The 23,952-nt window shown below is 33.9% G+C and overlaps 1 long non-coding RNA gene across 1 annotated transcript; it reads left to right on the forward strand.

Moving 5' to 3' along the window:
* The first annotated feature begins 21,376 nt into the window (after positions 1-21,376).
* On the forward strand, positions 21,377-22,352 carry LOC146735070 (uncharacterized). The gene is made up of 2 exons (XR_014931316.1): positions 21,377-21,829; positions 22,108-22,352. It is a non-coding gene; the product is annotated as an uncharacterized LOC146735070 (long non-coding RNA).
* The last annotated feature ends 1,600 nt before the right edge of the window (positions 22,353-23,952 follow it).

The following is a 23,952-nucleotide window of genomic DNA, read 5'->3' on the forward strand; positions in this document are numbered from 1 at the left end:
TAAATATACGACTCCTAATCGAAAAATATGACCACAGTCCAGAATTTCAGACGGATATTAAGCAACCTAAGAGCATATCAGAAGCATTTACTCTAAAATATAAAAAAAGAACTGCAGTCAAAAGTCAAGAATGCCAGCAAATAAAGGACTCTGTCCCACAATCCTTTGTGCGCGTTATTACGGACACGCGCAAAAAACTGTACCACGCTTGTCAAATCTGGGTCAAATATACAGTACGCTACTATCTTGCCACAGATTGTTTAGTAGTGGAGTGTTCGGTGACCATTGAATTAACCCGTGATTCATATTTTATGTGTATTAATTTATTCATCAATTTTCGTGACTGACAGTACTGCCCAAATTTTAGTCAAAAAACGCAACTGGTGAAAGGGAAGAGCATCGCATCGCCAGGCGATGGACGCAGGGCTCTTTGGCAACGACCGCATAGAGGTCAAAATACGCGTTCTATTTTTACGCGTTAAATTTGGCTCTTCCCTTTCGCCCCCTCCGGAATGTTCTACTTTTGCAGCCTAATAGCAGGTTTTTCGAAAAACGTCTAAAAAACACAAGAATTAGTAGAAATGTTCCTGTTTTGGGTGGATTATTGATAGAGAATAATGTCTTTATTACAAAAATGCTGAAAAACCGTGAGTTGTTGCCTTAGTTATTTTTTTATTGGCGAAAAACTGCGAACTCGGCAAATTTGGTTGCACAACTTCCCTTTATCATATACACCAAGCGACACCGATGCCAGCTGACTGTGTACAAAACTGGTAGGAGGTAATACATTTGGGGCGAAAGTATTCAAAAATCAGTTTTTGGATGCTGCAATGGCAGTGGTGGGCCAGGATTTTTTTCCAATTAGTGACGGCACGACCTACCTGTGAAGTATGAACAAAACGAGCCGAGCCGTTGCTGGTGAAAAGTTACCCCAACTTTGGGGTCAAATTTCTCGGTAATGAAAACAGATATCAAAAATTCAAATGGTAACTTTGTGCCCACACTCAAGCTGAGTAGAATGAGCTATGTCTGAAGTGTTTTATCCCAAATTTGTAGGAGGAGATACATTTGGCGCGAAGCTATCCAAAAATCAGTTTTTTGGCTGTTGCTATGGCAACGGTGGTCCAAAAAAAATTTTCAGATTTTTCCTTATAACTAGGGTTAAGGTGTGACCTACCTGCCAAGTTTGAACGAAATCGGTCAAGCCAAAAAAGTCACAGAAGAAATAATACGTGAACACTGGAACACTGGAAATGTACACACACAGACACACACACACACAAAACGACAAAAGTGATTATAAGGGCAATCCTAGCGGAGCGGATCGCCAATAATATGAATATACAAGTACAATCTCAGCTGAGTGAATTCTAGCAGGTATAATATGAATATACAAGTACAATCTCAGCTTAGTGAGTTCTAGCAGGTATAATATGAATATACAAGTACAATCTCAGCTGAGTGAATTCTAGCAGGTATAATATGAATATACAAGTACAGTCTCAGCTGAGTGAATTCTAGCAGGTATAATATGAATACACAAGTACAATCTCAGCTGAGTGAGTTCTAGCAGGTATAATATGAATATACAAGTACAATCTCAGCTGAGTGAGTTTTATCAGGTATAATATGAATATACAAGTAAATCTCAGCTGAGTGAGTTCTAGCAGGTATAATATGAATATACAAGTAAATCTCAGCCGAGTGAATTCTAGCAGGTATAATATGAATATACAAGTAAATCTCAGCCGAGTGAGTTTTATCAGGTATAATATGAATATACAAGTACAATCTCAGCTGAGTGAGTTCTAGCAGATATAATATGAATATACAAGTACAATCTCAGCTGAGTGAGTTCTAGCAGGTATAATATGAATATACAAGTACAATCTCAGCTGAGTGAGTTTTATCAGGTATAATATGAATATACAAGTAAATCTCAGCCGAGTGAATTCTAGCAGGTATAATATGAATATACAAGTAAATCTCAGCTGAGTGAGTTTTATCAGGTATAATATGAATATACAAGTACAATCTCAGCTGAGTGAGTTCTAGCAGATATAATATGAATATACAAGTACAATCTCAGCTGAGTGAGTTCTAGCAGGTATAATATGAATATACAAGTACAATCTCAGCTGAGTGAGTTCTAGCAGGTATAATATGAATATACAAGTACAGTCTCAGCTGAGTGAATTCTAGCAGGTATAATATGAATATACAAGTAAATCTCAGCTGAGTGAGTTTTATCAGGTATAATATGAATATACAAGTACAATCTCAGCTGAGTGAATTCTAGCAGGTATAATATGAATATACAAGTACAATCTCAGCTTAGTGAGTTTTATCAGGTATAATATGAATATACAAGTACAATCTCAGCTGAGTGAATTCTAGCAGGTATAATATGAATATACAAGTAAATCTCAGCTGAGTGAGTTTTATCAGGTATAATATGAATATACAAGTACAATCTCAGCTGAGTGAGTTCTAGCAGGTATAATATACATAAAATCAGCGTGACAGTCTCATCAGTTTGGGCTGCCATGTGCTTCCTCTTTCAGACAGGTGCTTTTGAGATACAACAATAATTCCTAAGTAATGATATCCTTTGATCATGATACAGCAGTCAGTTCGTATGAATGGAAATTATTCAATACAACAGAACTGCAGAAAAGCAAGTCCTGATTTCAAAGCACAAGCGAGGTGAAAACAAAATGTATGAATTTGTTTTGTTATTGCAGAGTCTTTTAACTTATTGGTACGTTAGTTTTGATAACAATTCACTGTAATAAATGTAATGGGAATGGCAAATTTGAAACTATTTACTCCGAATATAGGAGTCAATCAAAATTATTAAAAAAACAGTAATTATAAAAGCATAGTGGCTTCAACATACAACTACTATTTCATTTCACAAAATGTATGACACCTCAGTGACACGTTACTTTCAGAGATTTTGTTCATGCTTTCAGTTCCTGCTTTTCATTATTAGCTTTATCTATGAAGCATTTGAGATACAAGTCCAGTGGGAAATCACAGTAAAATAATCATATTGTACAGCTACTAGCAACATGATATCTTATGGAGCCAAAGGCAGGCATCATCTGTAATTTGAAGCCTGTCAATTTCACTGGGCTTGTAGGGCATCATTTCAGTACAAATTACAGGCATATATTCATGTATTGTCACAATTATTTCAGATTTATAAAAGTAAGGTTATTAGGGATGTAAATTCCATATATTTGTAGGCGAGTGTGCAGTAAGGCCCAGAATATTAATATTTCTTGGCATTGTGTGAAGCAGTAAAAACATGTCTGTACATGGTTTTTTTGTTGCTGGAAAGTCAGAATTTTAGAAAAAAAGCAGCTTTAACCTTTAAAGCTGTATAGCATTTAGCCTGTTATTATGTATTTTTCTATATTGGGGAGGGGGGTTTAAACCATCACACATACTGTAAAATGACTAATTTTGACTGGGTTTAAATTTCGCTGATTTACCATTTCAGGCATATTCAGTAGGTTTTAAATTCACGGTTTTATCATTTAGATAATGTGTTTTATGCTAAATTTTACATATTCACTGGGTTTTAATTTAGCGCATTTTCCAGTCAGTGAAATAAGCAAAATTAAAACCCAGTGAATAATTAACCCTTTTAAAGTAATTGGTTATTGACTTTAAGTTTTGATCACAATTTTGGCAAAATTATGAAAACAATTTTTGGGTTTAAAATTTGTGCCAAAAGTTGAATTTAGCACTGACAGTGTTAATAGAAATTCAAAGTAAAAGTGCAAACCATAAGAAATGATTCAAATTTTTCATTTTTTATTATAAAATTAAATATAAATTCATGTTACAAAATGTTTGGATTTTCTCTGATTCTCAGGGGATTAAAACATTTGTATTAATATAAGTTGTGTTCACGTTACACGAAGTACGGGCTAAGATTTAAGCTGATTTAGGCTTATCTAGCATATTTGCATTTCGGCTAGACCCAATTGCGTCCACGCACAGGGAAGGCCAGTCGTTAGCACGGGCTTAGGGCTACCATTAGTTGGTGACCTTTGGTAAGCCGCTATTTACGAACGAAAAATGGATGACACGCGCGAGGTTCTATTTCTGCTGCTGGCATGTTTCGTTCTAATTTTGAAGCGACGTGCACAGGAACGCGAGAGAAGACGGACCACTTATTTGGATGCACATAAACAGTATACAACGGGCGTAACAGAATACAGCGTTTTATTAATGCATGTCGTAGACAGCGAACCAAATTTATTTTGTCTACGATTGGAGCTGCTGTACGCTCTACTACAGTGACCCGATTAGTGTGGAAGTGAGCGCGGAGTAATGACTGATGGAATAGTGTCGTTATACGAACATGGGACAATTTTCACACCCAAAGGTCGCCGCAGAGGGTGCTTAGCCCTGGGCTAAGCGTTCGCGCATACTTCGTTAGCCCGTGCTAAGGTCTAGACCGCGTCTTAAATTCGGATCAGATTTAACCCGTACTTAGCATTCCTTAGCCCGTGCTAAGCGTTCACGCACGTTTTCTTAGCACGGGCTAAGGAATTTGACCTCTTAGCCCGTGCTAAGGAGCTGTGCGTGAACGCAACTATAGTCCCTATTTGTGAAATTCTTTTCACATCTATTGCCATATTTGGATCCCCTTTCCCCAAGAATAATAATAATTGTGAATAATTCTGAAAGTTTTAAATTATTTTAATCTAATTAATTATATATAAAAACAGATATTTGCTTGTGTAAAAAGTGATAGAGAAAGAAATATTCACTAGGTTTAATTTTAACATATTTCATGTTGTGGGGATATTTTAGAGATAGGTTTTAAATTAAATGGTTTGTGATGAGAACAATATATTCTATTGTCTTTAATACTTTAGCACAGCTAAACACAAAACTAAAACAGATAATAAATATAGTAACTATCCATTGGTGAAACGGTGAAAATGTATAAACAGTTTAAATCATAGTCATAACAGTTTCCATTTACTTTCCCAAATGACCTCTAATTATTTAAAAACCATTGTGTGAATAATTTGTTTTTCAATTCTCTTACTTTTGGCAGGAAAGTGGTTTTGAGCATTAAATATATCTGATGTATGGTGTTATTATTTCACAAGCCTGCAGGAAACTATATATATCAGACATGTGAATGCATTTTAGACATTTTTGAATAATATTTCAGAATGCTGCCAGAATAAATACCTGATAGAGTGGGGCTTCAAGGCCCGCTTCAAGGTCTAGTAGTTATCATTTTTGTCTGGAATCCAATTATACAACGAGTTAAGAAGATAATATATACCGGTATATATATATATATATATCTTATAAAACACATCTAAATATAAAAAAATTTACAGACCACATGAGCAGGATCCACCTGAATAATCTTGCTATATTTGCCATTTTGCATTTCAGAAACGAGACATGTATATATAATTTTGTTATGTTAATTTATATTTATTTTTGACTTCACTTCAACCAATTCTTATGCGTTGTCATAGTTGTGTACTTTCGATGAGTGACCTACAATGTGATAAAACTTCACTATTTATATTAATGTAATCAGACTTCTACAGAGATGAAGATTGAAGATTAAAAGTGATATAAAAATGGGAGGATGGTGACGATAGATTTGACAAGTGGTGATTTAAGATAAGGCTTAGAGATGAAAGGCGACACCGAAATTGCGGGTGGGGGGGGGGGTGGATGGTAGGAGGATTCAGAAATAGAAGTTTATGATGAATCATACAGTTGTGAACTAGTTAGTTTACTGTTTGAAACTTGAAAGATGTTGAATTTTGATGAAAAAAAAGCTGCATAGGCAAATAAAGGAAAATAACAAAAAAAAAATGTTATGCAACAAAAAAAACCCACACATATTTGATAGAGAAAAGCAAAAAAAAATGCAGCAATATCATTGTGGTAAAAAAAAAAAAAATGGCGAGAGACAAAGTGGAGTGAATTTGCACAGTAAGTTCTGCCCCTCCACCCTGAAATTCTATTGGTACACCCCTTGGCTGATGACTGTATTATAATTTTGCATACACATGGAGCATTATTGCATTTATTGGAAAGAATGTTGCAGTCAAATAGTTATTAATATTATGGTCATGCATGTCTGGATAATGAAAATTTATTAATTTATTTTAAATAACACATGATTCTGTAATGTATATTAGGTACAGTATTAAACAGTGATGATCACCTCAACTTAAAAAAAAAACGAAAATATAATAAAATCAGACCATCGTGCATTTGGAAAGAAATACATCAATTGTAATGCATAAATTTGGTGGCAAGAATCACATTTAATAGGCTGTTACTTGAGTTATGGTTTGTTATCTCCGACTTACGACTACAAGCCGGAAACGATATAAAGAAGGTTTTCATGAAAATATCACTAAGTACGCACTCAGGCAGTGTGGGATACAATCTCAATGCATACTTTGCAGCAATACTCAGTGTGGGATACAATCTTGATGCATACTTTGTAGCAATACTGGTTATAACCTCATAATAATGAACAGTGCCAATCCTCGGGTGCGGACATCCGGGCATTTTCACTGCTTGGCAACCCTGGCAGTGAAAACAAAGGCCAAAAACTCGCAGAAAACGATACTTTGGGATGGTGGTTGAGACTCCCCTGAACAGTGTAACAAGATTAGTCCTACGTGTGTAACATATATAAATTTGGTTGTTCGGGATTACTTAAAAGTTGAGTTTGTGTTGTTTTCTCGAATTTTCACCGGCTCGACCGGCGCTCCACAGCAGCGCCCACAGAGCCCATAGAAATGCATGTACAGTGGTGCGCGTCATAGCGACGTGGAGCGTCTTGTGACGTAGCTCCGCCCCCGAGGATAAGTAACGCTGCATATAGCAAAGCTAGACATACACATTAACAAACATGAAATACTACACTACAGGGATTGATAAATTATAACACATCCTGCAATGCCTTCCAGTTTTATGAGGTAAAATTACGGCTTTCAATTTCAACCAACCTAATGCATCACTGCTGCACAGCATTTATACACATAAAACAGAACTGTCAAGGGAAATATTACAGTACGTGAGAAGGATTTTAAAGACTGAATTATTCATGAAAGGATTTAAAATCATCTGGAATGGTTTGAAAATATGAGAGACAGTAGAGATGAGATGAGCACGGATAAAATTTTACAATATCAGTTAAATACTTTAAATTGGCTATGACAATATGATGGTTGAATATGAATGTGATTGGCTGATAACTTATTTGAATGAATGAATATGGTTGGCTGACAAGTCAATACTTTGGTATTTGAATGAATGAATATGGTTGGCTGACAAGTCAATACTTTGGTATTTGAATGAATGTATATGGTTGGCTGTCAAGTCAAGACATTGGTATTTGAATGAATGAATGTGGTTGGCTGACAAGTCAATACTTTGGTATTTGAATGAATGAATATGGTTGGCTGACAAGTCTACTTTGGTATTTGAATGAATGAATATGGTTGGCTGTCAAGTCAATACTTTGGTATTTGAATGAATGAATACAGTTGGCTGACAAGTCAATACATTGGTATTTGAATGAATGAATATGGTTGGCTGTCAAGTCAATACATTGGTATTTGGATGAATGAATATGGTTGGCTGACAAGTCAATTTTTTTGTATTTGAATGAATGAATATGGTTGGCTGACAAGTCAATTTTTTTGTATTTGAATGAATGAATATGGTTGGCTGTCAAGTCAATACATTGGTATTTGAATGAATGAATATGGTTGGCTGACAAGTCAATACTTTGGTATTTGAATGAATGAATATGGTTGGCTGTCAAGTCAATACATAGGTATTTGAATGAATGAATATGGTTGACTGTCAAGTCAATACATAGGTATTTGAATGAATGAATATGGTTGGCTGTCAAGTCAATGCTTTGGTATTTGAATGAATGAATATGGTTGGCTGTCAAGTCAATACATAGGTATTTGAATGAATTAATATGGTTGGCTGTCAAGTCAATACTTTGGTATTTGAATGAATGAATATGGTTGGCTGTCAAGTCAATACATTGGTATTTGAATGAATGAATGTGGTTGGCTGACAAGTCAATACTTTGGTATTTGAATGAATGAATATGGTTGGCTGACAAGTCAATACTTTGGTATTTGAATGAATGAATATGGTTGGCTGTCAAGTCAATACTTTGGTATTTGAATGAATGAATATGGTTGGCTGTCAAGTCAATACTTTGGTATTTGAATGAATGAATACGGTTGGCTGACAAGTCAATACATTGGTATTTGAATGAATGAATATGGTTGGCTGTCAAGTCAATACATTGGTATTTGGATGAATGAATATGGTTGGCTGACAAGTCAATACTTTGGTATTAGAATGAATGTATATGGTTGGCTGACAAGTCAATTTTTTGGTATTTGAATGAATGAATATGGTTGGATGTCAAGTCAATACATTGGTATTTGAATGAATGAATATGGTTGGCTGACAAGTCAATACTTTGGTATTTGAATGAATGAATATGGTTGGCTGACAAGTCAATACTTTGGTATTTGAATGAATGAACGTGGTTGGCTGACAAGTCAATACTTTGGTATTTGAATGAATGAATATGGTTGGCTGTCAAGTCAATACTTTGGTATTTGAATGAATGAATATGGTTGGCTGTCAAGTCAATACATAGGTATTTGAATGAATGAATATGGTTGGCTGTCAAGTCAATACTTTGGTATTTGAATGAATGAATATGGTTGGCTGTCAAGTCAATACATTGGTATTTGAATGAATGAATGTGGTTGGCTGATAAATCAATACTTTGGTATTTGAATGAATGAATATGGTTGGCTGACAAGTCAATACTTTGGTATTTGAATGAATGAATATGATTGGCTGTCAAGTCAATACTTTGGTATTTGAATGAATGAATATGGTTGGCTGTCAAGTCAATACTTTGGTATTTGAATGAATGAATACGGTTGGCTGACAAGTCAATATATTGGTATTTGAATGAATGAATATGGTTGGCTGACAAGTCAATACTTTGGTATTTGAATGAATGAATACGGTTGGCTGACAAGTCAATACATTGGTATTTGAATGAATGAATATGGTTGGCTGTCAAGTCAATACATTGGTATTTGGATGAATGAATATGGTTGGCTGACAAGTCAATACTTTGGTATTAGAATGAATGTATATGGTTGGCTGACAAGTCAATTTTTTGGTATTTGAATGAATGAATATGGTTGGCTGTCAAGTCAATACATTGGTATTTGAATGAATGAATATGGTTGGCTGACAAGTCAATACTTTGGTATTTGAATGAATGAATATGGTTGGCTGACAAGTCAATACTTTGGTATTTGAATAAATGAACGTGGTTGGCTGACAAGTCAATACTTTGGTATTTGAATGAATGAATATGGTTGGCTGTCAAGTCAATACTTTGGTATTTGAATGAATGAATATGGTTGGCTGTCAAGTCAATACATAGGTATTTGAATGAATGAATATGGTTGGCTGTCAAGTCAATACTTTGGTATTTGAATGAATGAATATGGTTGGCTGTCAAGTCAATACATTGGTATTTGAATGAATGAATGTGGTTGGCTGATAAATCAATACTTTGGTATTTGAATGAATGAATATGGTTGGCTGACAAGTCAATACTTTGGTATTTGAATGAATGAATATGATTGGCTGTCAAGTCAATACTTTGGTATTTGAATGAATGAATATGGTTGGCTGTCAAGTCAATACTTTGGTATTTGAATGAATGAATACGGTTGGCTGACAAGTCAATATATTGGTATTTGAATGAATGAATATGGTTGGCTGACAAGTCAATACTTTGGTATTTGAATGAATGTATATGGTTGGCTGTCAAGTCAATACATTGGTATTTGAATGAATGAATCTGGTTGGCTGATAAGTCAATACTTTGGTATTTGAATGAATGAATATGGTTGGCTGACAAGTCAATACATTGGTATTTGAATGAATGAATATGGTTGGCTGTCAAGTCAATACATTGGTATTTGGATGAATGAATATGGTTGGCTGACAAGTCAATACTTTGGTATTAAAATGAATGTATATGGTTGGCTGTCAAGTCAATTTTTTGGTATTTGAATGAATGAATATGGTTGGCTGACAAGTCAATACATTGGTATTTGAATGAATGAATACGGTTGGCTGACAAGTCAATACTTTGGTATTTGAATGAATGTATATGGTTGGCTGTCAAGTCAATACATTGGTATTTGAATGAATGAATATAGTTGGCTGACAAGTCAATACTTTGGTATTTGAATGAATGAATATGGTTGGCTGTCAAGTCAATACTTTGGTATTTGAATGAATGAATATGGTTGGCTGTCAAGTCAATACTTTGGTATTTGAATGAATGAATACGGTTGGCTGACAAGTCAATACATTGGTATTTGAATGAATGAATATGGTTGGCTGACAAGTCAATACATTGGTATTTGAATGAATGAATATGGTTGGCTGACAAGTCAATACTTTGGTATTTGAATGAATGAATATGGTTGGCTGTCAAGTCAATACATTGGTATTTGAATGAATGAATACGGTTGGCAGATAAGTCAATGCATTGGTATTTGAATGAATGAATATGGTTGGCTGACAAGTCAATACATTGGTATTTGAATGAATGAATATAGTTGGCTGACAAGTCAATACTTTGGTATTTGAATGAATGAATATGGTTGGCTGACAAGTTAATACATTGGTATTTGAATGAATGAATATGATTGGCTGACAAGTCAATACATCGATATTCGAATGAATATGGTTGGCTGACAAGTCAATACTTTGGTATTTGAATGAATGAATATGGTTGGCTGACAAGTCAATACTTTGGTATTTGAATGAATGAATATGGTTGGCTGACAAGTCAATACTTTGGTATTTGAATGAATGAATATGGTTGGCTGACAAGTCAATACATTGGTATTTGAATGAATGAATATAGTTGGCTGACAAGTCAATACTTTGGTATTTGAATGAATGAATATGGTTGGCTGTCAAGTCAATACTTTGGTATTTGAATGAATGAATATGGTTGGCTGTCAAGTCAATACTTTGGTATTTGAATGAATGAATACGGTTGGCTGACAAGTCAATACATTGGTATTTGAATGAATGAATATGGTTGGCTGACAAGTCAATACATTGGTATTTGAATGAATGAATATGGTTGGCTGACAAGTCAATACTTTGGTATTTGAATGAATGAATATGGTTGGCTGTCAAGTCAATACATTGGTATTTGAATGAATGAATACGGTTGGCAGATAAGTCAATGCATTGGTATTTGAATGAATGAATATGGTTGGCTGACAAGTCAATACATTGGTATTTGAATGAATGAATATAGTTGGCTGACAAGTCAATACTTTGGTATTTGAATGAATGAATATGGTTGGCTGACAAGTTAATACATTGGTATTTGAATGAATGAATATGGTTGGCTGACAAGTCAATACATCGATATTCGAATGAATATGGTTGGCTGACAAGTCAATACTTTGGTATTTGAATGAATGAATATGGTTGGCTGACAAGTCAATACTTTGGTATTTGAATGAATGAATATGGTTGGCTGCCAAGTCAATACTTTGGTATTTGAATGAATGTATATGGTTGGCTGACAAGTCAATTTTTTGGTATTTGAATGAATGAATATGGTTGGCTGACAAGTCAATACATCGATATTCGAATGAATATGGTTGGCTGTCAAGTCAATACATTGGTATTTGAATGAATGAATATGGTTGGCTGACAAGTCAATACTTTGGTATTTGAATGAATGAATATGGTTGGCTGTCAAGTCAATACATTGGTATTTGAATGAATGAATATGGTTGGCTGACAAGTCAATACATTGGTATTTGAATGAATGAATATGGTTGGCTGACAAGTCAATACATTGGTATTTGAATGAATGAATATGGTTGGCTGACAAGTCAATACTTTGGTATTTGAATGAATGGATATGGTTGGCTGTCAAGTCAATACATTGGTATTTGAATGAATGTATATGGTTGGCTGACAATTCAATTTTTTGGTATTTGAATGAACGAATATGGTTGGCTGACAAGTCAATACATCGATATTCGAATGACCATGGTTGGCTGACAAGTCAATACTTTGGTATTTGAATGAATGAATATGGTTGGCTGTCAAGTCAATACTTTGGTATTTGAATGAATGTATATGGTTGGCTGTCAAGTCAATACATTGGTATTTGAATGAATGAATATGGTTGGCTGTCAAGTCAATACTTTGGTATTTGAATGAATGTATATGGTTGGCTGTCAAGTCAATACTTTGGTATTTGAATGAATGTATATGGTTGGCTGTCAAGTCAATACATTGGTATTTGAATGAATGAATATGGTTGGCTGACAAGTTAATACATTGGTATTTGAATGAATGAATATGGTTGGCTGTCAAGTCAAGACATCAATATTCGAATGAATATGGTTGGCTGACAAGTCAATACATTGGTATTTGAATGAATGAATATGGTTGGTTGACAAGTCAATACATTGGTATTTGAATGAATGAATATGGTTGGCTGACAAGTCAATACTTTGGTATTTGAATGAATGAATATGGTTGGCTGACAAGTCAATACTTTGGTATTTGAATGAATGAATATGGTTGGCTGTCAAGTCAATACTTTGGTATTTGAATGAATGAATACGGTTGGTTGACAAGTTAATAAATTGGTATTTGAATGAATGAATATGGTTGGCTGACAAGTCAATACTTTGGTATTTGAATGAATGAATATGGCTGGCTGTCAAGTCATTACTTTGGTATTTGAATGAATGAATAGGGTTGGCTGTCAAGTCAATACTTTGGTATTTGAATGAATGAATACGGTTGGCTGACAAGTCAATAAATTGGTATTTGAATGAATGAATATGGTTGGCTGACAAGTCAATACTTTGGTATTTGAATAAATGAATATGGTTGGCTGTCAAGTCAATACATTGGTATTTGAATGAATGTATATGGTTGGCTGACAAGTCAATAAATTGGTATTTGAATGAATGAATATGGTTGGCTGACAAGTCAATACTTTGGTATTTGAATGAATGAATATGGTTGGCTGTCAAGTCAATACATTGGTATTTGAATGAATGAATATGGTTGGCTGACAAGTCAATACATTGGTATTTGGATGAATGAATATGGTTGGCTGACAAGTCAATACATTGGTATTTGAATGAATGTATATGGTTGGCTGACAAGTCAATACATTGGTATTTGGATGAATGAATATGGTTGGCTGACAAGTCAATACTTTGGTATTTGAATGAATGTATATGGTTGGCTGTCAAGTCAATACTTTGGTATTTGAATGAATGAATATGGTTGGCTGACAAGTCAATACATTGGTATTTGAATGAATGAATATGGTTGGCTGACAAGTCAATACATTGGTATTTGAATGAATGAATATGGTTGGTTGACAAGTCAATACATTGGTATTTGAATGAATGAATATGGTTGGCTGACAAGTCTATACTTTGGTATTTGAATGAATGAATGTGGTTGGCTGACAAGTCAATACTTTGGTATTTGAATGAATGAATATGGTTGGCTGTCAAGTCAATACTTTGGTATTTGAATGAATGAATATGGTTGGCTGACAAGTCAATACATTGGTATTTGAATGAATGAATATGGTTGGCTGACAAGTCAATACATTGGTATTTGAATGAATGAATATGGTTGGCTGTCAAGTCAATACATTGGTATTTGAATGAATGAATATGGTTGGCTGACAAGTCAATACATTGGTATTTGAATGAATGAATATGGTTGGCTGTCAAGTCAATACTTTAGTATTTGAATGAATGTATATGGTTGGCTGTCAAGTCAATACACTTTGGTATTTGAATGAATGAATATGGTTGGCTGTCAAGTCAATACTTTGGTATTTGAATGAATGTATATGGTTGGCTGTCAAGTCAATACATTGGTATTTGAATGAATATGGTTGGCTGACAAGTCAAGTCAATAAATTGGTATTTGAATGAATGTATATGGTTGGCTGACAAGTCAATACATTGGTATTTGGATGAATGAATATGGTTGGCTGACAAGTCAATACTTTGGTATTTGAATGAATGAATATGGTTGGCTGTCAAGTCAATACATTGGTATTCGAATGAATGAATATGGTTGGCTGACAAGTCAATACATTGGTATTTGAATGAATGAATACGGTTGGCTGACAAGTCAATACATTGGTATTTGAATGAATGAATATGGTTGGCTGACAAGTTAATACATTGGTATTTGAATGAATGAATATGGTTGGCTGTCAAGTCAAGACATCAATATTCGAATGAATATGGTTGGCTGACAAGTCAATACATTGGTATTTGAATGAATGAATATGGTTGGTTGACAAGTCAATACATTGGTATTTGAATGAATGAATATGGTTGGCTGACAAGTCAATACTTTGGTATTTGAATGAATGAATATGGTTGGCTGACAAGTCAATACTTTGGTATTTGAATGAATGAATATGGTTGGCTGTCAAGTCAATACTTTGGTATTTGAATGAATGAATACGGTTGGTTGACAAGTTAATAAATTGGTATTTGAATGAATGAATATGGTTGGCTGACAAGTCAATACTTTGGTATTTGAATGAATGAATATGGCTGGCTGTCAAGTCATTACTTTGGTATTTGAATGAATGAATAGGGTTGGCTGTCAAGTCAATACTTTGGTATTTGAATGAATGAATACGGTTGGCTGACAAGTCAATAAATTGGTATTTGAATGAATGAATATGGTTGGCTGACAAGTCAATACTTTGGTATTTGAATAAATGAATATGGTTGGCTGTCAAGTCAATACATTGGTATTTGAATGAATGTATATGGTTGGCTGACAAGTCAATAAATTGGTATTTGAATGAATGAATATGGTTGGCTGAGAAGTCAATACTTTGGTATTTGAATGAATGAATATGGTTGGCTGTCAAGTCAATACATTGGTATTTGAATGAATGAATATGGTTGGCTGACAAGTCAATACATTGGTATTTGGATGAATGAATATGGTTGGCTGACAAGTCAATACATTGGTATTTGAATGAATGTATATGGTTGGCTGACAAGTCAATACATTGGTATTTGGATGAATGAATATGGTTGGCTGACAAGTCAATACTTTGGTATTTGAATGAATGTATATGGTTGGCTGTCAAGTCAATACTTTGGTATTTGAATGAATGAATATGGTTGGCTGACAAGTCAATACATTGGTATTTGAATGAATGAATATGGTTGGCTGACAAGTCAATACATTGGTATTTGAATGAATGAATATGGTTGGTTGACAAGTCAATACATTGGTATTTGAATGAATGAATATGGTTGGCTGACAAGTCTATACTTTGGTATTTGAATGAATGAATGTGGTTGGCTGACAAGTCAATACTTTGGTATTTGAATGAATGAATATGGTTGGCTGTCAAGTCAATACTTTGGTATTTGAATGAATGAATATGGTTGGCTGACAAGTCAATACATTGGTATTTGAATGAATGAATATGGTTGGCTGACAAGTCAATACATTGGTATTTGAATGAATGAATATGGTTGGCTGTCAAGTCAATACATTGGTATTTGAATGAATGAATATGGTTGGCTGACAAGTCAATACATTGGTATTTGAATGAATGAATATGGTTGGCTGTCAAGTCAATACTTTAGTATTTGAATGAATGTATATGGTTGGCTGTCAAGTCAATACACTTTGGTATTTGAATGAATGAAAATGGTTGGCTGTCAAGTCAATACTTTGGTATTTGAATGAATGTATATGGTTGGCTGTCAAGTCAATACATTGGTATTTGAATGAATATGGTTGGCTGACAAGTCAAGTCAATAAATTGGTATTTGAATGAATGTATATGGTTGGCTGACAAGTCAATACATTGGTATTTGGATGAATGAATATGGTTGGCTGTCAAGTCAATACTTTGGTATTTGAATGAATGTATATGGTTGGCTGACAAGTAAATTTTTTGATATTTGAATGAATGAATATGGTTGGCTGACAAGTCAATACATTGGTATTTGAATGAATGAATATGGTTGGCTGACAAGTCAATACATCGATATTCGAATGTTCATGGTTGGCTGATTAGTCAATACTTTGGTATTTGAATAAATAAGTGTGATTAGCTGTTAACGCTGTTTTTCTTAATATTTGATTAGCATAAGATTGGGATATGTTTTGTAATTTGATACATATTCGGCAGATGCACATTGCATCGTAGAAGTGTACTCACCACTGAATAGAAATGTTCAATTTTCAGTCAGCCAATTTGATCATATGATATATGTGTCAACTTGAACCGGAAAAGCATTCTTTAAAACAAAATGGCCACCAGTCAGCTATTTCAAATCTTATCCCAAAAACAAAGTGCATCACGGTCCAATAATGCCCAGTAGATTAGGTTGTGCCAAGTTTGAATGAAATCTGATCATACATGACCAAGATCTGTTTTGGCAATGACAAAAATACTTGATTTTGATTTATTGTTAACACTAAAATGGCCGACATTCAGCCAGCTCGAATTAAGTCAAAGTGCACATTTATCATCAATATATTGCATTTATTTTTATGGCTAACATATGTTTTTATTGTAGCCAAATATTTACCTAAAGCTTGAAAATCAGACATGCTAGTGACAGTAAAATTTAACGTTGTTGATATTTTATAGTTGTTCATAAAATTTGCATGTTAAAAGATGATCAGAAAAAAAAAAAGTGTATTATTATTTACCAAAAGAAAATATTTTGAAGCGAAATTGCACCAACATACAACACGTCATGCCAAAATTGACTTTGATCCTAAACTGGGTAATAAAATATACAAGTTTGAAAAAGGTTGAATTGTTACTGTATCCACAATAATAAGAGTTTATGCTAGAGAGAACAATGAAAATGACGAGAACAGACATTTTATACTTTTTTCTTCATCTACACATATGATTCAGGCAAGATAAAAAGACAAAATTAATCATCTGCGAATGGATAAAAAAAATTGTTTTAACTGTTAAGAAAAACAACAAGTTTTGATTTTCAACCCAGTGATTGAGCCAGAAATGAATAGATATTAATAGTAAGATAAACCCACAAACAGTCTACTTTCCTTTTAACTTGTTTCACTTAACTTATTGGCAAATCTTGATTAATATGTTGATGTATATTCCTATAACAACAAATGTAGACAAGATAATGATAAATCTGCTATGTGGTACATCACTTGGGATTTAAAAGGGTTAGTCTGAATCAAGCAGCTAAAAAAGATTATCTCCAAGCCTGAATACTAGTATACTGGCGTTTTTGGATATTGAACACAGTGCTGTTAACACATCATTCGCTGAAAACATCCCCGGATAGCCAAATTGAGTGGGAAAAACCGTGTCAGTAGGCTGTGCGTTAACCTTTCAAAAGCTATACAAAATGACACACAGTTCTTCTATGAACAACCTTTCGAAAACTATACCAAAACACCACGCTCAGTGATGTTAAAGTGGGAGGGTCGTCACGTACGCACGTGCGAGAATCAAGTCCGAAGCGATGATAACAACACACACTAGTACGCAAAGGCTCATGGGTAGACGCTTGTTTGTAAACAATGACATGCTATAGCCGCGTGACGCATGCATAGGTGATGACTCCCCCGCTTTGACCTTTCAAAAACTACAAAAAAAACATATAGCTCAGTGATTTCAAAAGTGATACAAAACAACAAAACACGCAGCTGTTGACTGTTAGGAAACACAAGTTAAACCATTTTCTGTAACCATATGCAACTAGATATATGAACAGCTGTTAGGTGCATAAATTATAGTTTCATTAATATGCTTATATTATTATTAAAAGGAAAAATACAAGATTAGAAAATATTAAATTGTAAAGACATTAGTTGGATGGTCTCAGCTGAGCACACCAATTTAGTAATATATGCACTACCATGGAAATGATACAAAGTGATTTATCACCTTAACAAGGATTTACCCTATATACAGTCAATTTCATCTCACTTTGTGATAATTAAATTTAATTAATGTGAATATTACCTCTACTGTTTATATAGCTATTACATGCATGAAGTCAACTTTTGTCAGTTTCATAAAATAAACCTGCCTAATTTCTGATTAGTTTTTTTAAAAAAATTTGGATCACGCCAATGGGAAACAAGTCATCGAAATTGACACAGTCCCTGTTAGTATTTCATGAGCCAGAAATTCCAAAGAAAATTGTAATTTCTTGAGAGGCACTTGTTATGGTGATAACACATAAACCAGGTGAAAGATAAAATAAGCGTAAAATAAGTGTTTTTGAGAATTTGTGACAAAACTAAAAACAGCGTCCGGATTACTTTCGGAAATTCCGTCGCGTTTCGGAAAGTTTTAATTTTCAAAACTTTTGAATATTTATTTGTGCTTTTAGGTTAGTGAGAAGGTTATAATAATTCTTCATTTCACTTTAACACTGTTTTTACACCCCTCAGACCCCTTTAAAAAGTCACTTCTGGCCATTATAATGGCCACTATTTTCTTAATGGCCAGAGTATTGACCATAATTTTTTAAGTGGCCAAAATATTTACCAGTGTTTTTAAAATGGCGGTTTTAATGACCCATGTTTTTTATACTGGTCAGAATAATTACAATTGCTTTTTAAATGATGGAGTTGATGAACATTTTTTTTTGATGGGCAGTATAATGGTCATTTTATTTTTCATTACATACATACATACATAAAATGACCAGTATTTTTTTTCATGTCTCTAAATATAATGGCCCAGAAAACAGCCTGCTACCTCGTGTGAGCTCAATATACGTGTGGGAATTTATTTTTCCCAAGTTTTACTGGCGCTTGCAAGTACACTTAAATGAAATTTCGCGAATATTGCCTCGATCCCCAGTGAAATTTCATAGTAACGCTGATGCCAGTGACTGCTGGTGGACTGCATAACCTGCGGAGTATTTAGATGGTGTTGAATCATAGGACGATTGCAGTACTGCAACTGGCACATCAAGGTATGAATTTGTAATTATTTTACCATTTTACAATGACTTCAATACAATATTAGATACTTTTGTTGTTGTTTATGTAGCAGGATAGTCTTTTGGGGCTTTCGTTTTTGTTCAGTCATGGCACACTGTGTAAGTAATGCTTCATTATTATTCATAATTGTCAAACAACAAGCTCAAGTAGGTGTTAATGAGGATTAGCTCCTATGTTTGTTAATACAAGAAAAGTATAAACAAAGGTTATTTCCAACTCCTGAAATCTGCAAAAAAACATCAACGTAAATTTGTTTCCATTCATGGCAATGTTTTCAAATTATTTTAATAAAATAATTTAACTGACTGCAAAATGTTTGTTTTTTTAAATTTTCGAAGACTATGTATATTGTGTTTTTTTTCTCTTCAGACAATACCAGCAATAGTGTACTGTACACTGGGAAATCTAATTTAGTAATCATGTATTAACTATACATGTATATATTATGCCCATAACATCAAATACCATACAGAATCCCTTTTTCCTGTAAACTAGTATAGATGATATATGCCTACAGTGTGCAACAGTTCATTTTTCTTTGCGCACAAAAGAAAAAAGTAAAACTCATACTCAAAATAACTTTTAATTTAGCATGGATTTAAACTAAATTTCAATTGAATCTAATATTCTTTGCTCATCTTTGAGCCCAATTTGATTTGAATGAGTTGTAGAGATCAATATAAAAGGGAAGTGAACCTGAATGTATGCACCTAAAGTAGGAATAAACAGAAGACACTTATTCGTAGCATTCACGTAGAGCTCTTTAGCAAAGGCTAAGAGGTCCAATACGTTACCCTGTGCTAAAAAAATGTGCATGAATACAGGCTAAGAAATACTAGGTACAGAGTAAATCTGGTCAGTCCAAAGCCTTAGCACAGGCAAAACAAAACATGCATGAACGCTTAGCTCGGCTAAAAAAACCATTGTATTTAATGTTCATTTAGGAGATTTACTACTATATTCATAACTTTTTATTTTGGTGTGCCATTTCCTGCATGACAATCAACGCTAACACATATAGAGAGATTGACTCAAGAAAAAATGTACCGATGATGAGACTGTGCTACTTCCTGTTATTCTGCAATTTGCACTTTCTGAATTTGCTTTGGTATTGTTTTATAACTGTAGAACTAACTTTCCTAGTTACTCTTACTGAGCACTCATAGTTAAAATTTCTGAAGATTTTGCCTATTCTTAATAAGTTTGGGCGTTCCTTACCCCGTGCTAACCATTGTTTCCTTCTGTGCATGAACTCAAACATACGAGATTAGCTTAAATCTTAGCCCGTACTTTGTGTAGCATGAACACTACTATTGAAGATACAGGGGGCAAATGGGCGAGACTTAAACAAAATATAATGAAGGTGTAATATGCAGTCAGTAAATGTCCTGGGCGTTTCTGGGTCAGCCAAATTGATCATGGGTACTCTGGCTCAACTGGGACAAAAAAATATTTAGTCTATACATGTATAACATTACTTAAATCATAGACCTTAGAGAACAGGGACATACTACTGTGGCTACCCCTTTCATGTAACCTTAGTTATAATCCTCTACCCAAATTAACACCTTAGAGAAACTGATAATAAAGCTATGTCAACACCACTGTTACATCTTTTTCTATTTCATAAGCCAAACATGGCTGCCAGGGTGTAGCTACACAAAATGAGACAATTTTGTGGTTGGAATATAATCAGAAAAATTAAATTTGATCAAAACTTGAATAGCCAAGTCCCATTCTATTGATGCGAGTGAAACTAAAAATTAACAATTTTTATTCCACTATGAAATCAGGAAAGGGAAACAAAAATGGTAAGTTTTCTCTGCAAGGAAACAAAACTGCCTAAAAGTAAACAATGACCAAGAAAATTTGTGTCATTATAACAAGTGGATTTTTCATCATATTTAGAACAGATATAGCATAGTGCACTTGTTATACACTGACTAATGGGAATACTAGTAAAAACTGTTTCAGATGTATAAATCTTCTAGGTACATGTATATGTATTAATGAGATTATACAGGAGGTTATAACCCACATTGCACATTGTCTCAGACAGAAGTTGCATGACCCTGTTTTCTAAGGTCATGCTTAAATCATAACCATCCGAATACCATTATTTCACTTTTCAAACTAAACTGTTTTTATATTTTTAATAGCATTTTTTTGATTTTGAAAAAAAAATATAGAAACAATATTACACTTAACATAATTACTCTATTAGCAGCACATGCGCTTAGGTAAATTACAGGGATCTTCAACGGTCGAAATATGTAATATTTTCATGATTTAGTATCCACAAATGTAATTTTAGAGCAAATATGGTATTGTATTGGATCATAATTATAATACAATTATTTATTTTGTGAAAGTACCTGGGGATCGATGAAGTTGTACATGCATGGTGGCATTCCCATTGTGGAGGGACTCTATAATTTTGTATGTACACAACTTCCTACTTTGAAAGACAAAATCATGCAGCTGCATTGTTACATAACATTCTTTTGTCTCTTGTAGGAAGTTAAATCCCCCTATTGTTCTCAGAAATTAGGTTCCCAAGTACAGCAATGTACTGTCCACAGAGGGACTGTGTACTGTCCTAGTCTCTCAAGAGATGAACTGTGTGTATATATGGCACAACCCCTTAATATATTCGGTTAGGAAACAATTTGATGTTATTCTGTTTTATTTGATATTTATATTTTTTCAATCAGAATGTACCGGGTATCATCTTTTTGGAAGTATATCTGAGTTGCATAGGGGAAAAATTGACATATCACAAGATGTCATTTTATCCACATTGTTATTTGTGAGGACAGAAATATGCCAGAATACACAGACACCACAAATTTTTGTTTCCAAAATTGATTACAAAGTGTCTTAATTAAAAACTGGTCATTGTAAGCTAATAGCAATCTGAATTATTTTTTGCAGATAATGACAATTTAAAAAAAGGAAATACTATATAAATAGAACGTAAGAAGTTGAAGAACCAGAATTTATGGACGTGACGTTAAGGGGAAAAAAAAGTTTAACCAGTATTGATGGATGCAATGGTTTAGCATTTGCATGTTTATCAGTTTTACATTTGCACACAGATTTTGAAAGTTCCAAGTGTGTAGAGTTACTGTACATTCCTTTTTTTATGTTTTCCCTCAAATAAAAGTGACATCTTTCAACTGGTATTTCATGATTTTCAGCTATCTTATATAGTTCTTCTTGCTGACCCTTTTGTACACACCCACACTCACTCCACAATCTTTCATCTTCTTAATAATAATTAACAGGAAAATATTATTGAAAAAATCCTGTAGAGATCAAAAACATGAACAAATTTGACACGCCTACATCTTTGAGAAAAAATATTTTACACTAGAAAAAGAATAGCACAAAAACAAAGAGGAGAAAAAACATTTTGCACAGCCCCCTCCTTAAGCTAATCGCCTCTCAAGAAAACTTGATGAATATCTGCAGGAGTATGACATTGCAAACCTAAAATATTATTATCCACTAAAACAGTCTGTATGGCTGTGCACTACATCATGATTTTTCAAAAACGAAACAAAACATGGCATACTTTTAATATTGCTTACATATTCTTGTTTTGTCTAATGTTTTCATTAATTATCCAATTTCTGTACTTTATGTGTTTGTACACTGAGCTGAATAATTAAGATGATGTTTTGAAGCACAGCGATAGAGGGACTGTGTTTGAAGCAATGTTTTAACCCCCCCCCTCCCCCATATGACTTTTTTACTTTGCAAAGCTGTACCTCCCAGATCTTTAGTTGTTTATGCATAGATGGTCTTTGGTTATAAATTATTTACTTTCCAGTCATTTTTGAAGTGTAAACCTTTGTCATACTTTCTGCTGTGTTGACTTCCTGTCACTATGCTTTTGTTTCCCTTTGGTTAGCTAAACATATGAACGCTTGTTGAAAATCACACTTGGAAGTAAGAGTTTCTAATGGAATAGCAAGCAATCTAATCTATTCCTGAAATTGTTAAATTATATATAGTGTTATTTGGAAATGTCAAAATAAACTTCTAGGAATCTGTTATTCAGTTCAAAAAATAAACTGGTTGCATGCAGAATCTCAGAGAAACAATTGCATGTATATGCAAGAATGGACGGATGTTGCAGCAGCAGAAGTTTGGGCCTGGACATTCCAGTCGCATTTTTAAAATGATTTTAAATAATGTACGTATTCTTAAACTGTTACATGAGAGGGGCCAGAGCATGAAATAATATTTTAGTTTTGGAAACTATGCAAAGATGTGTGTTCAGTAATTCAATACCTTTGATGAGCCATTATTAAATTAGCATACTAAGGGTTAGATTTGAATAGATTCCTAGTAAGATTGGTGCATTCTTAATTCAAAAAAACTTAAAAAGTTTTAATACTACTAAATTATACATATGTTTGATATAATTTATTGTAAAACATTAATGTTGTTGTGAAAATAGTTTCATACAAAACGGTGAAAATTTGCCAAAATCCTTATATGTGTTGCCAGTGATATGCTAGTTTCCATTGTTATTTAAATGTACTCATCAGGGAGGTAATCCATTACAAAACATCACTAATCCACAGTAGTCTGGTTTCAGGCTACACCAAGTCATAGTCATAAGAGGGACTTTGACCAAGTACAGGCTAAGATATAAGTGAATCCCAAATGTTTGCATATCAGCTATACCCAATTGTGTTCACTCACAGGAGGGCCCAACAGTTATAGCACAGGCCACAGTGTTGAGGGTCTCTGCACTGGCTAAGAACA

This window comes from Saccoglossus kowalevskii, chromosome 13, assembly GCF_978046115.1.
Source record: "Saccoglossus kowalevskii chromosome 13, keSacKowa6.1, whole genome shotgun sequence".
In the NCBI taxonomy this organism is placed as follows: Eukaryota; Metazoa; Hemichordata; class Enteropneusta; family Harrimaniidae; genus Saccoglossus; species Saccoglossus kowalevskii.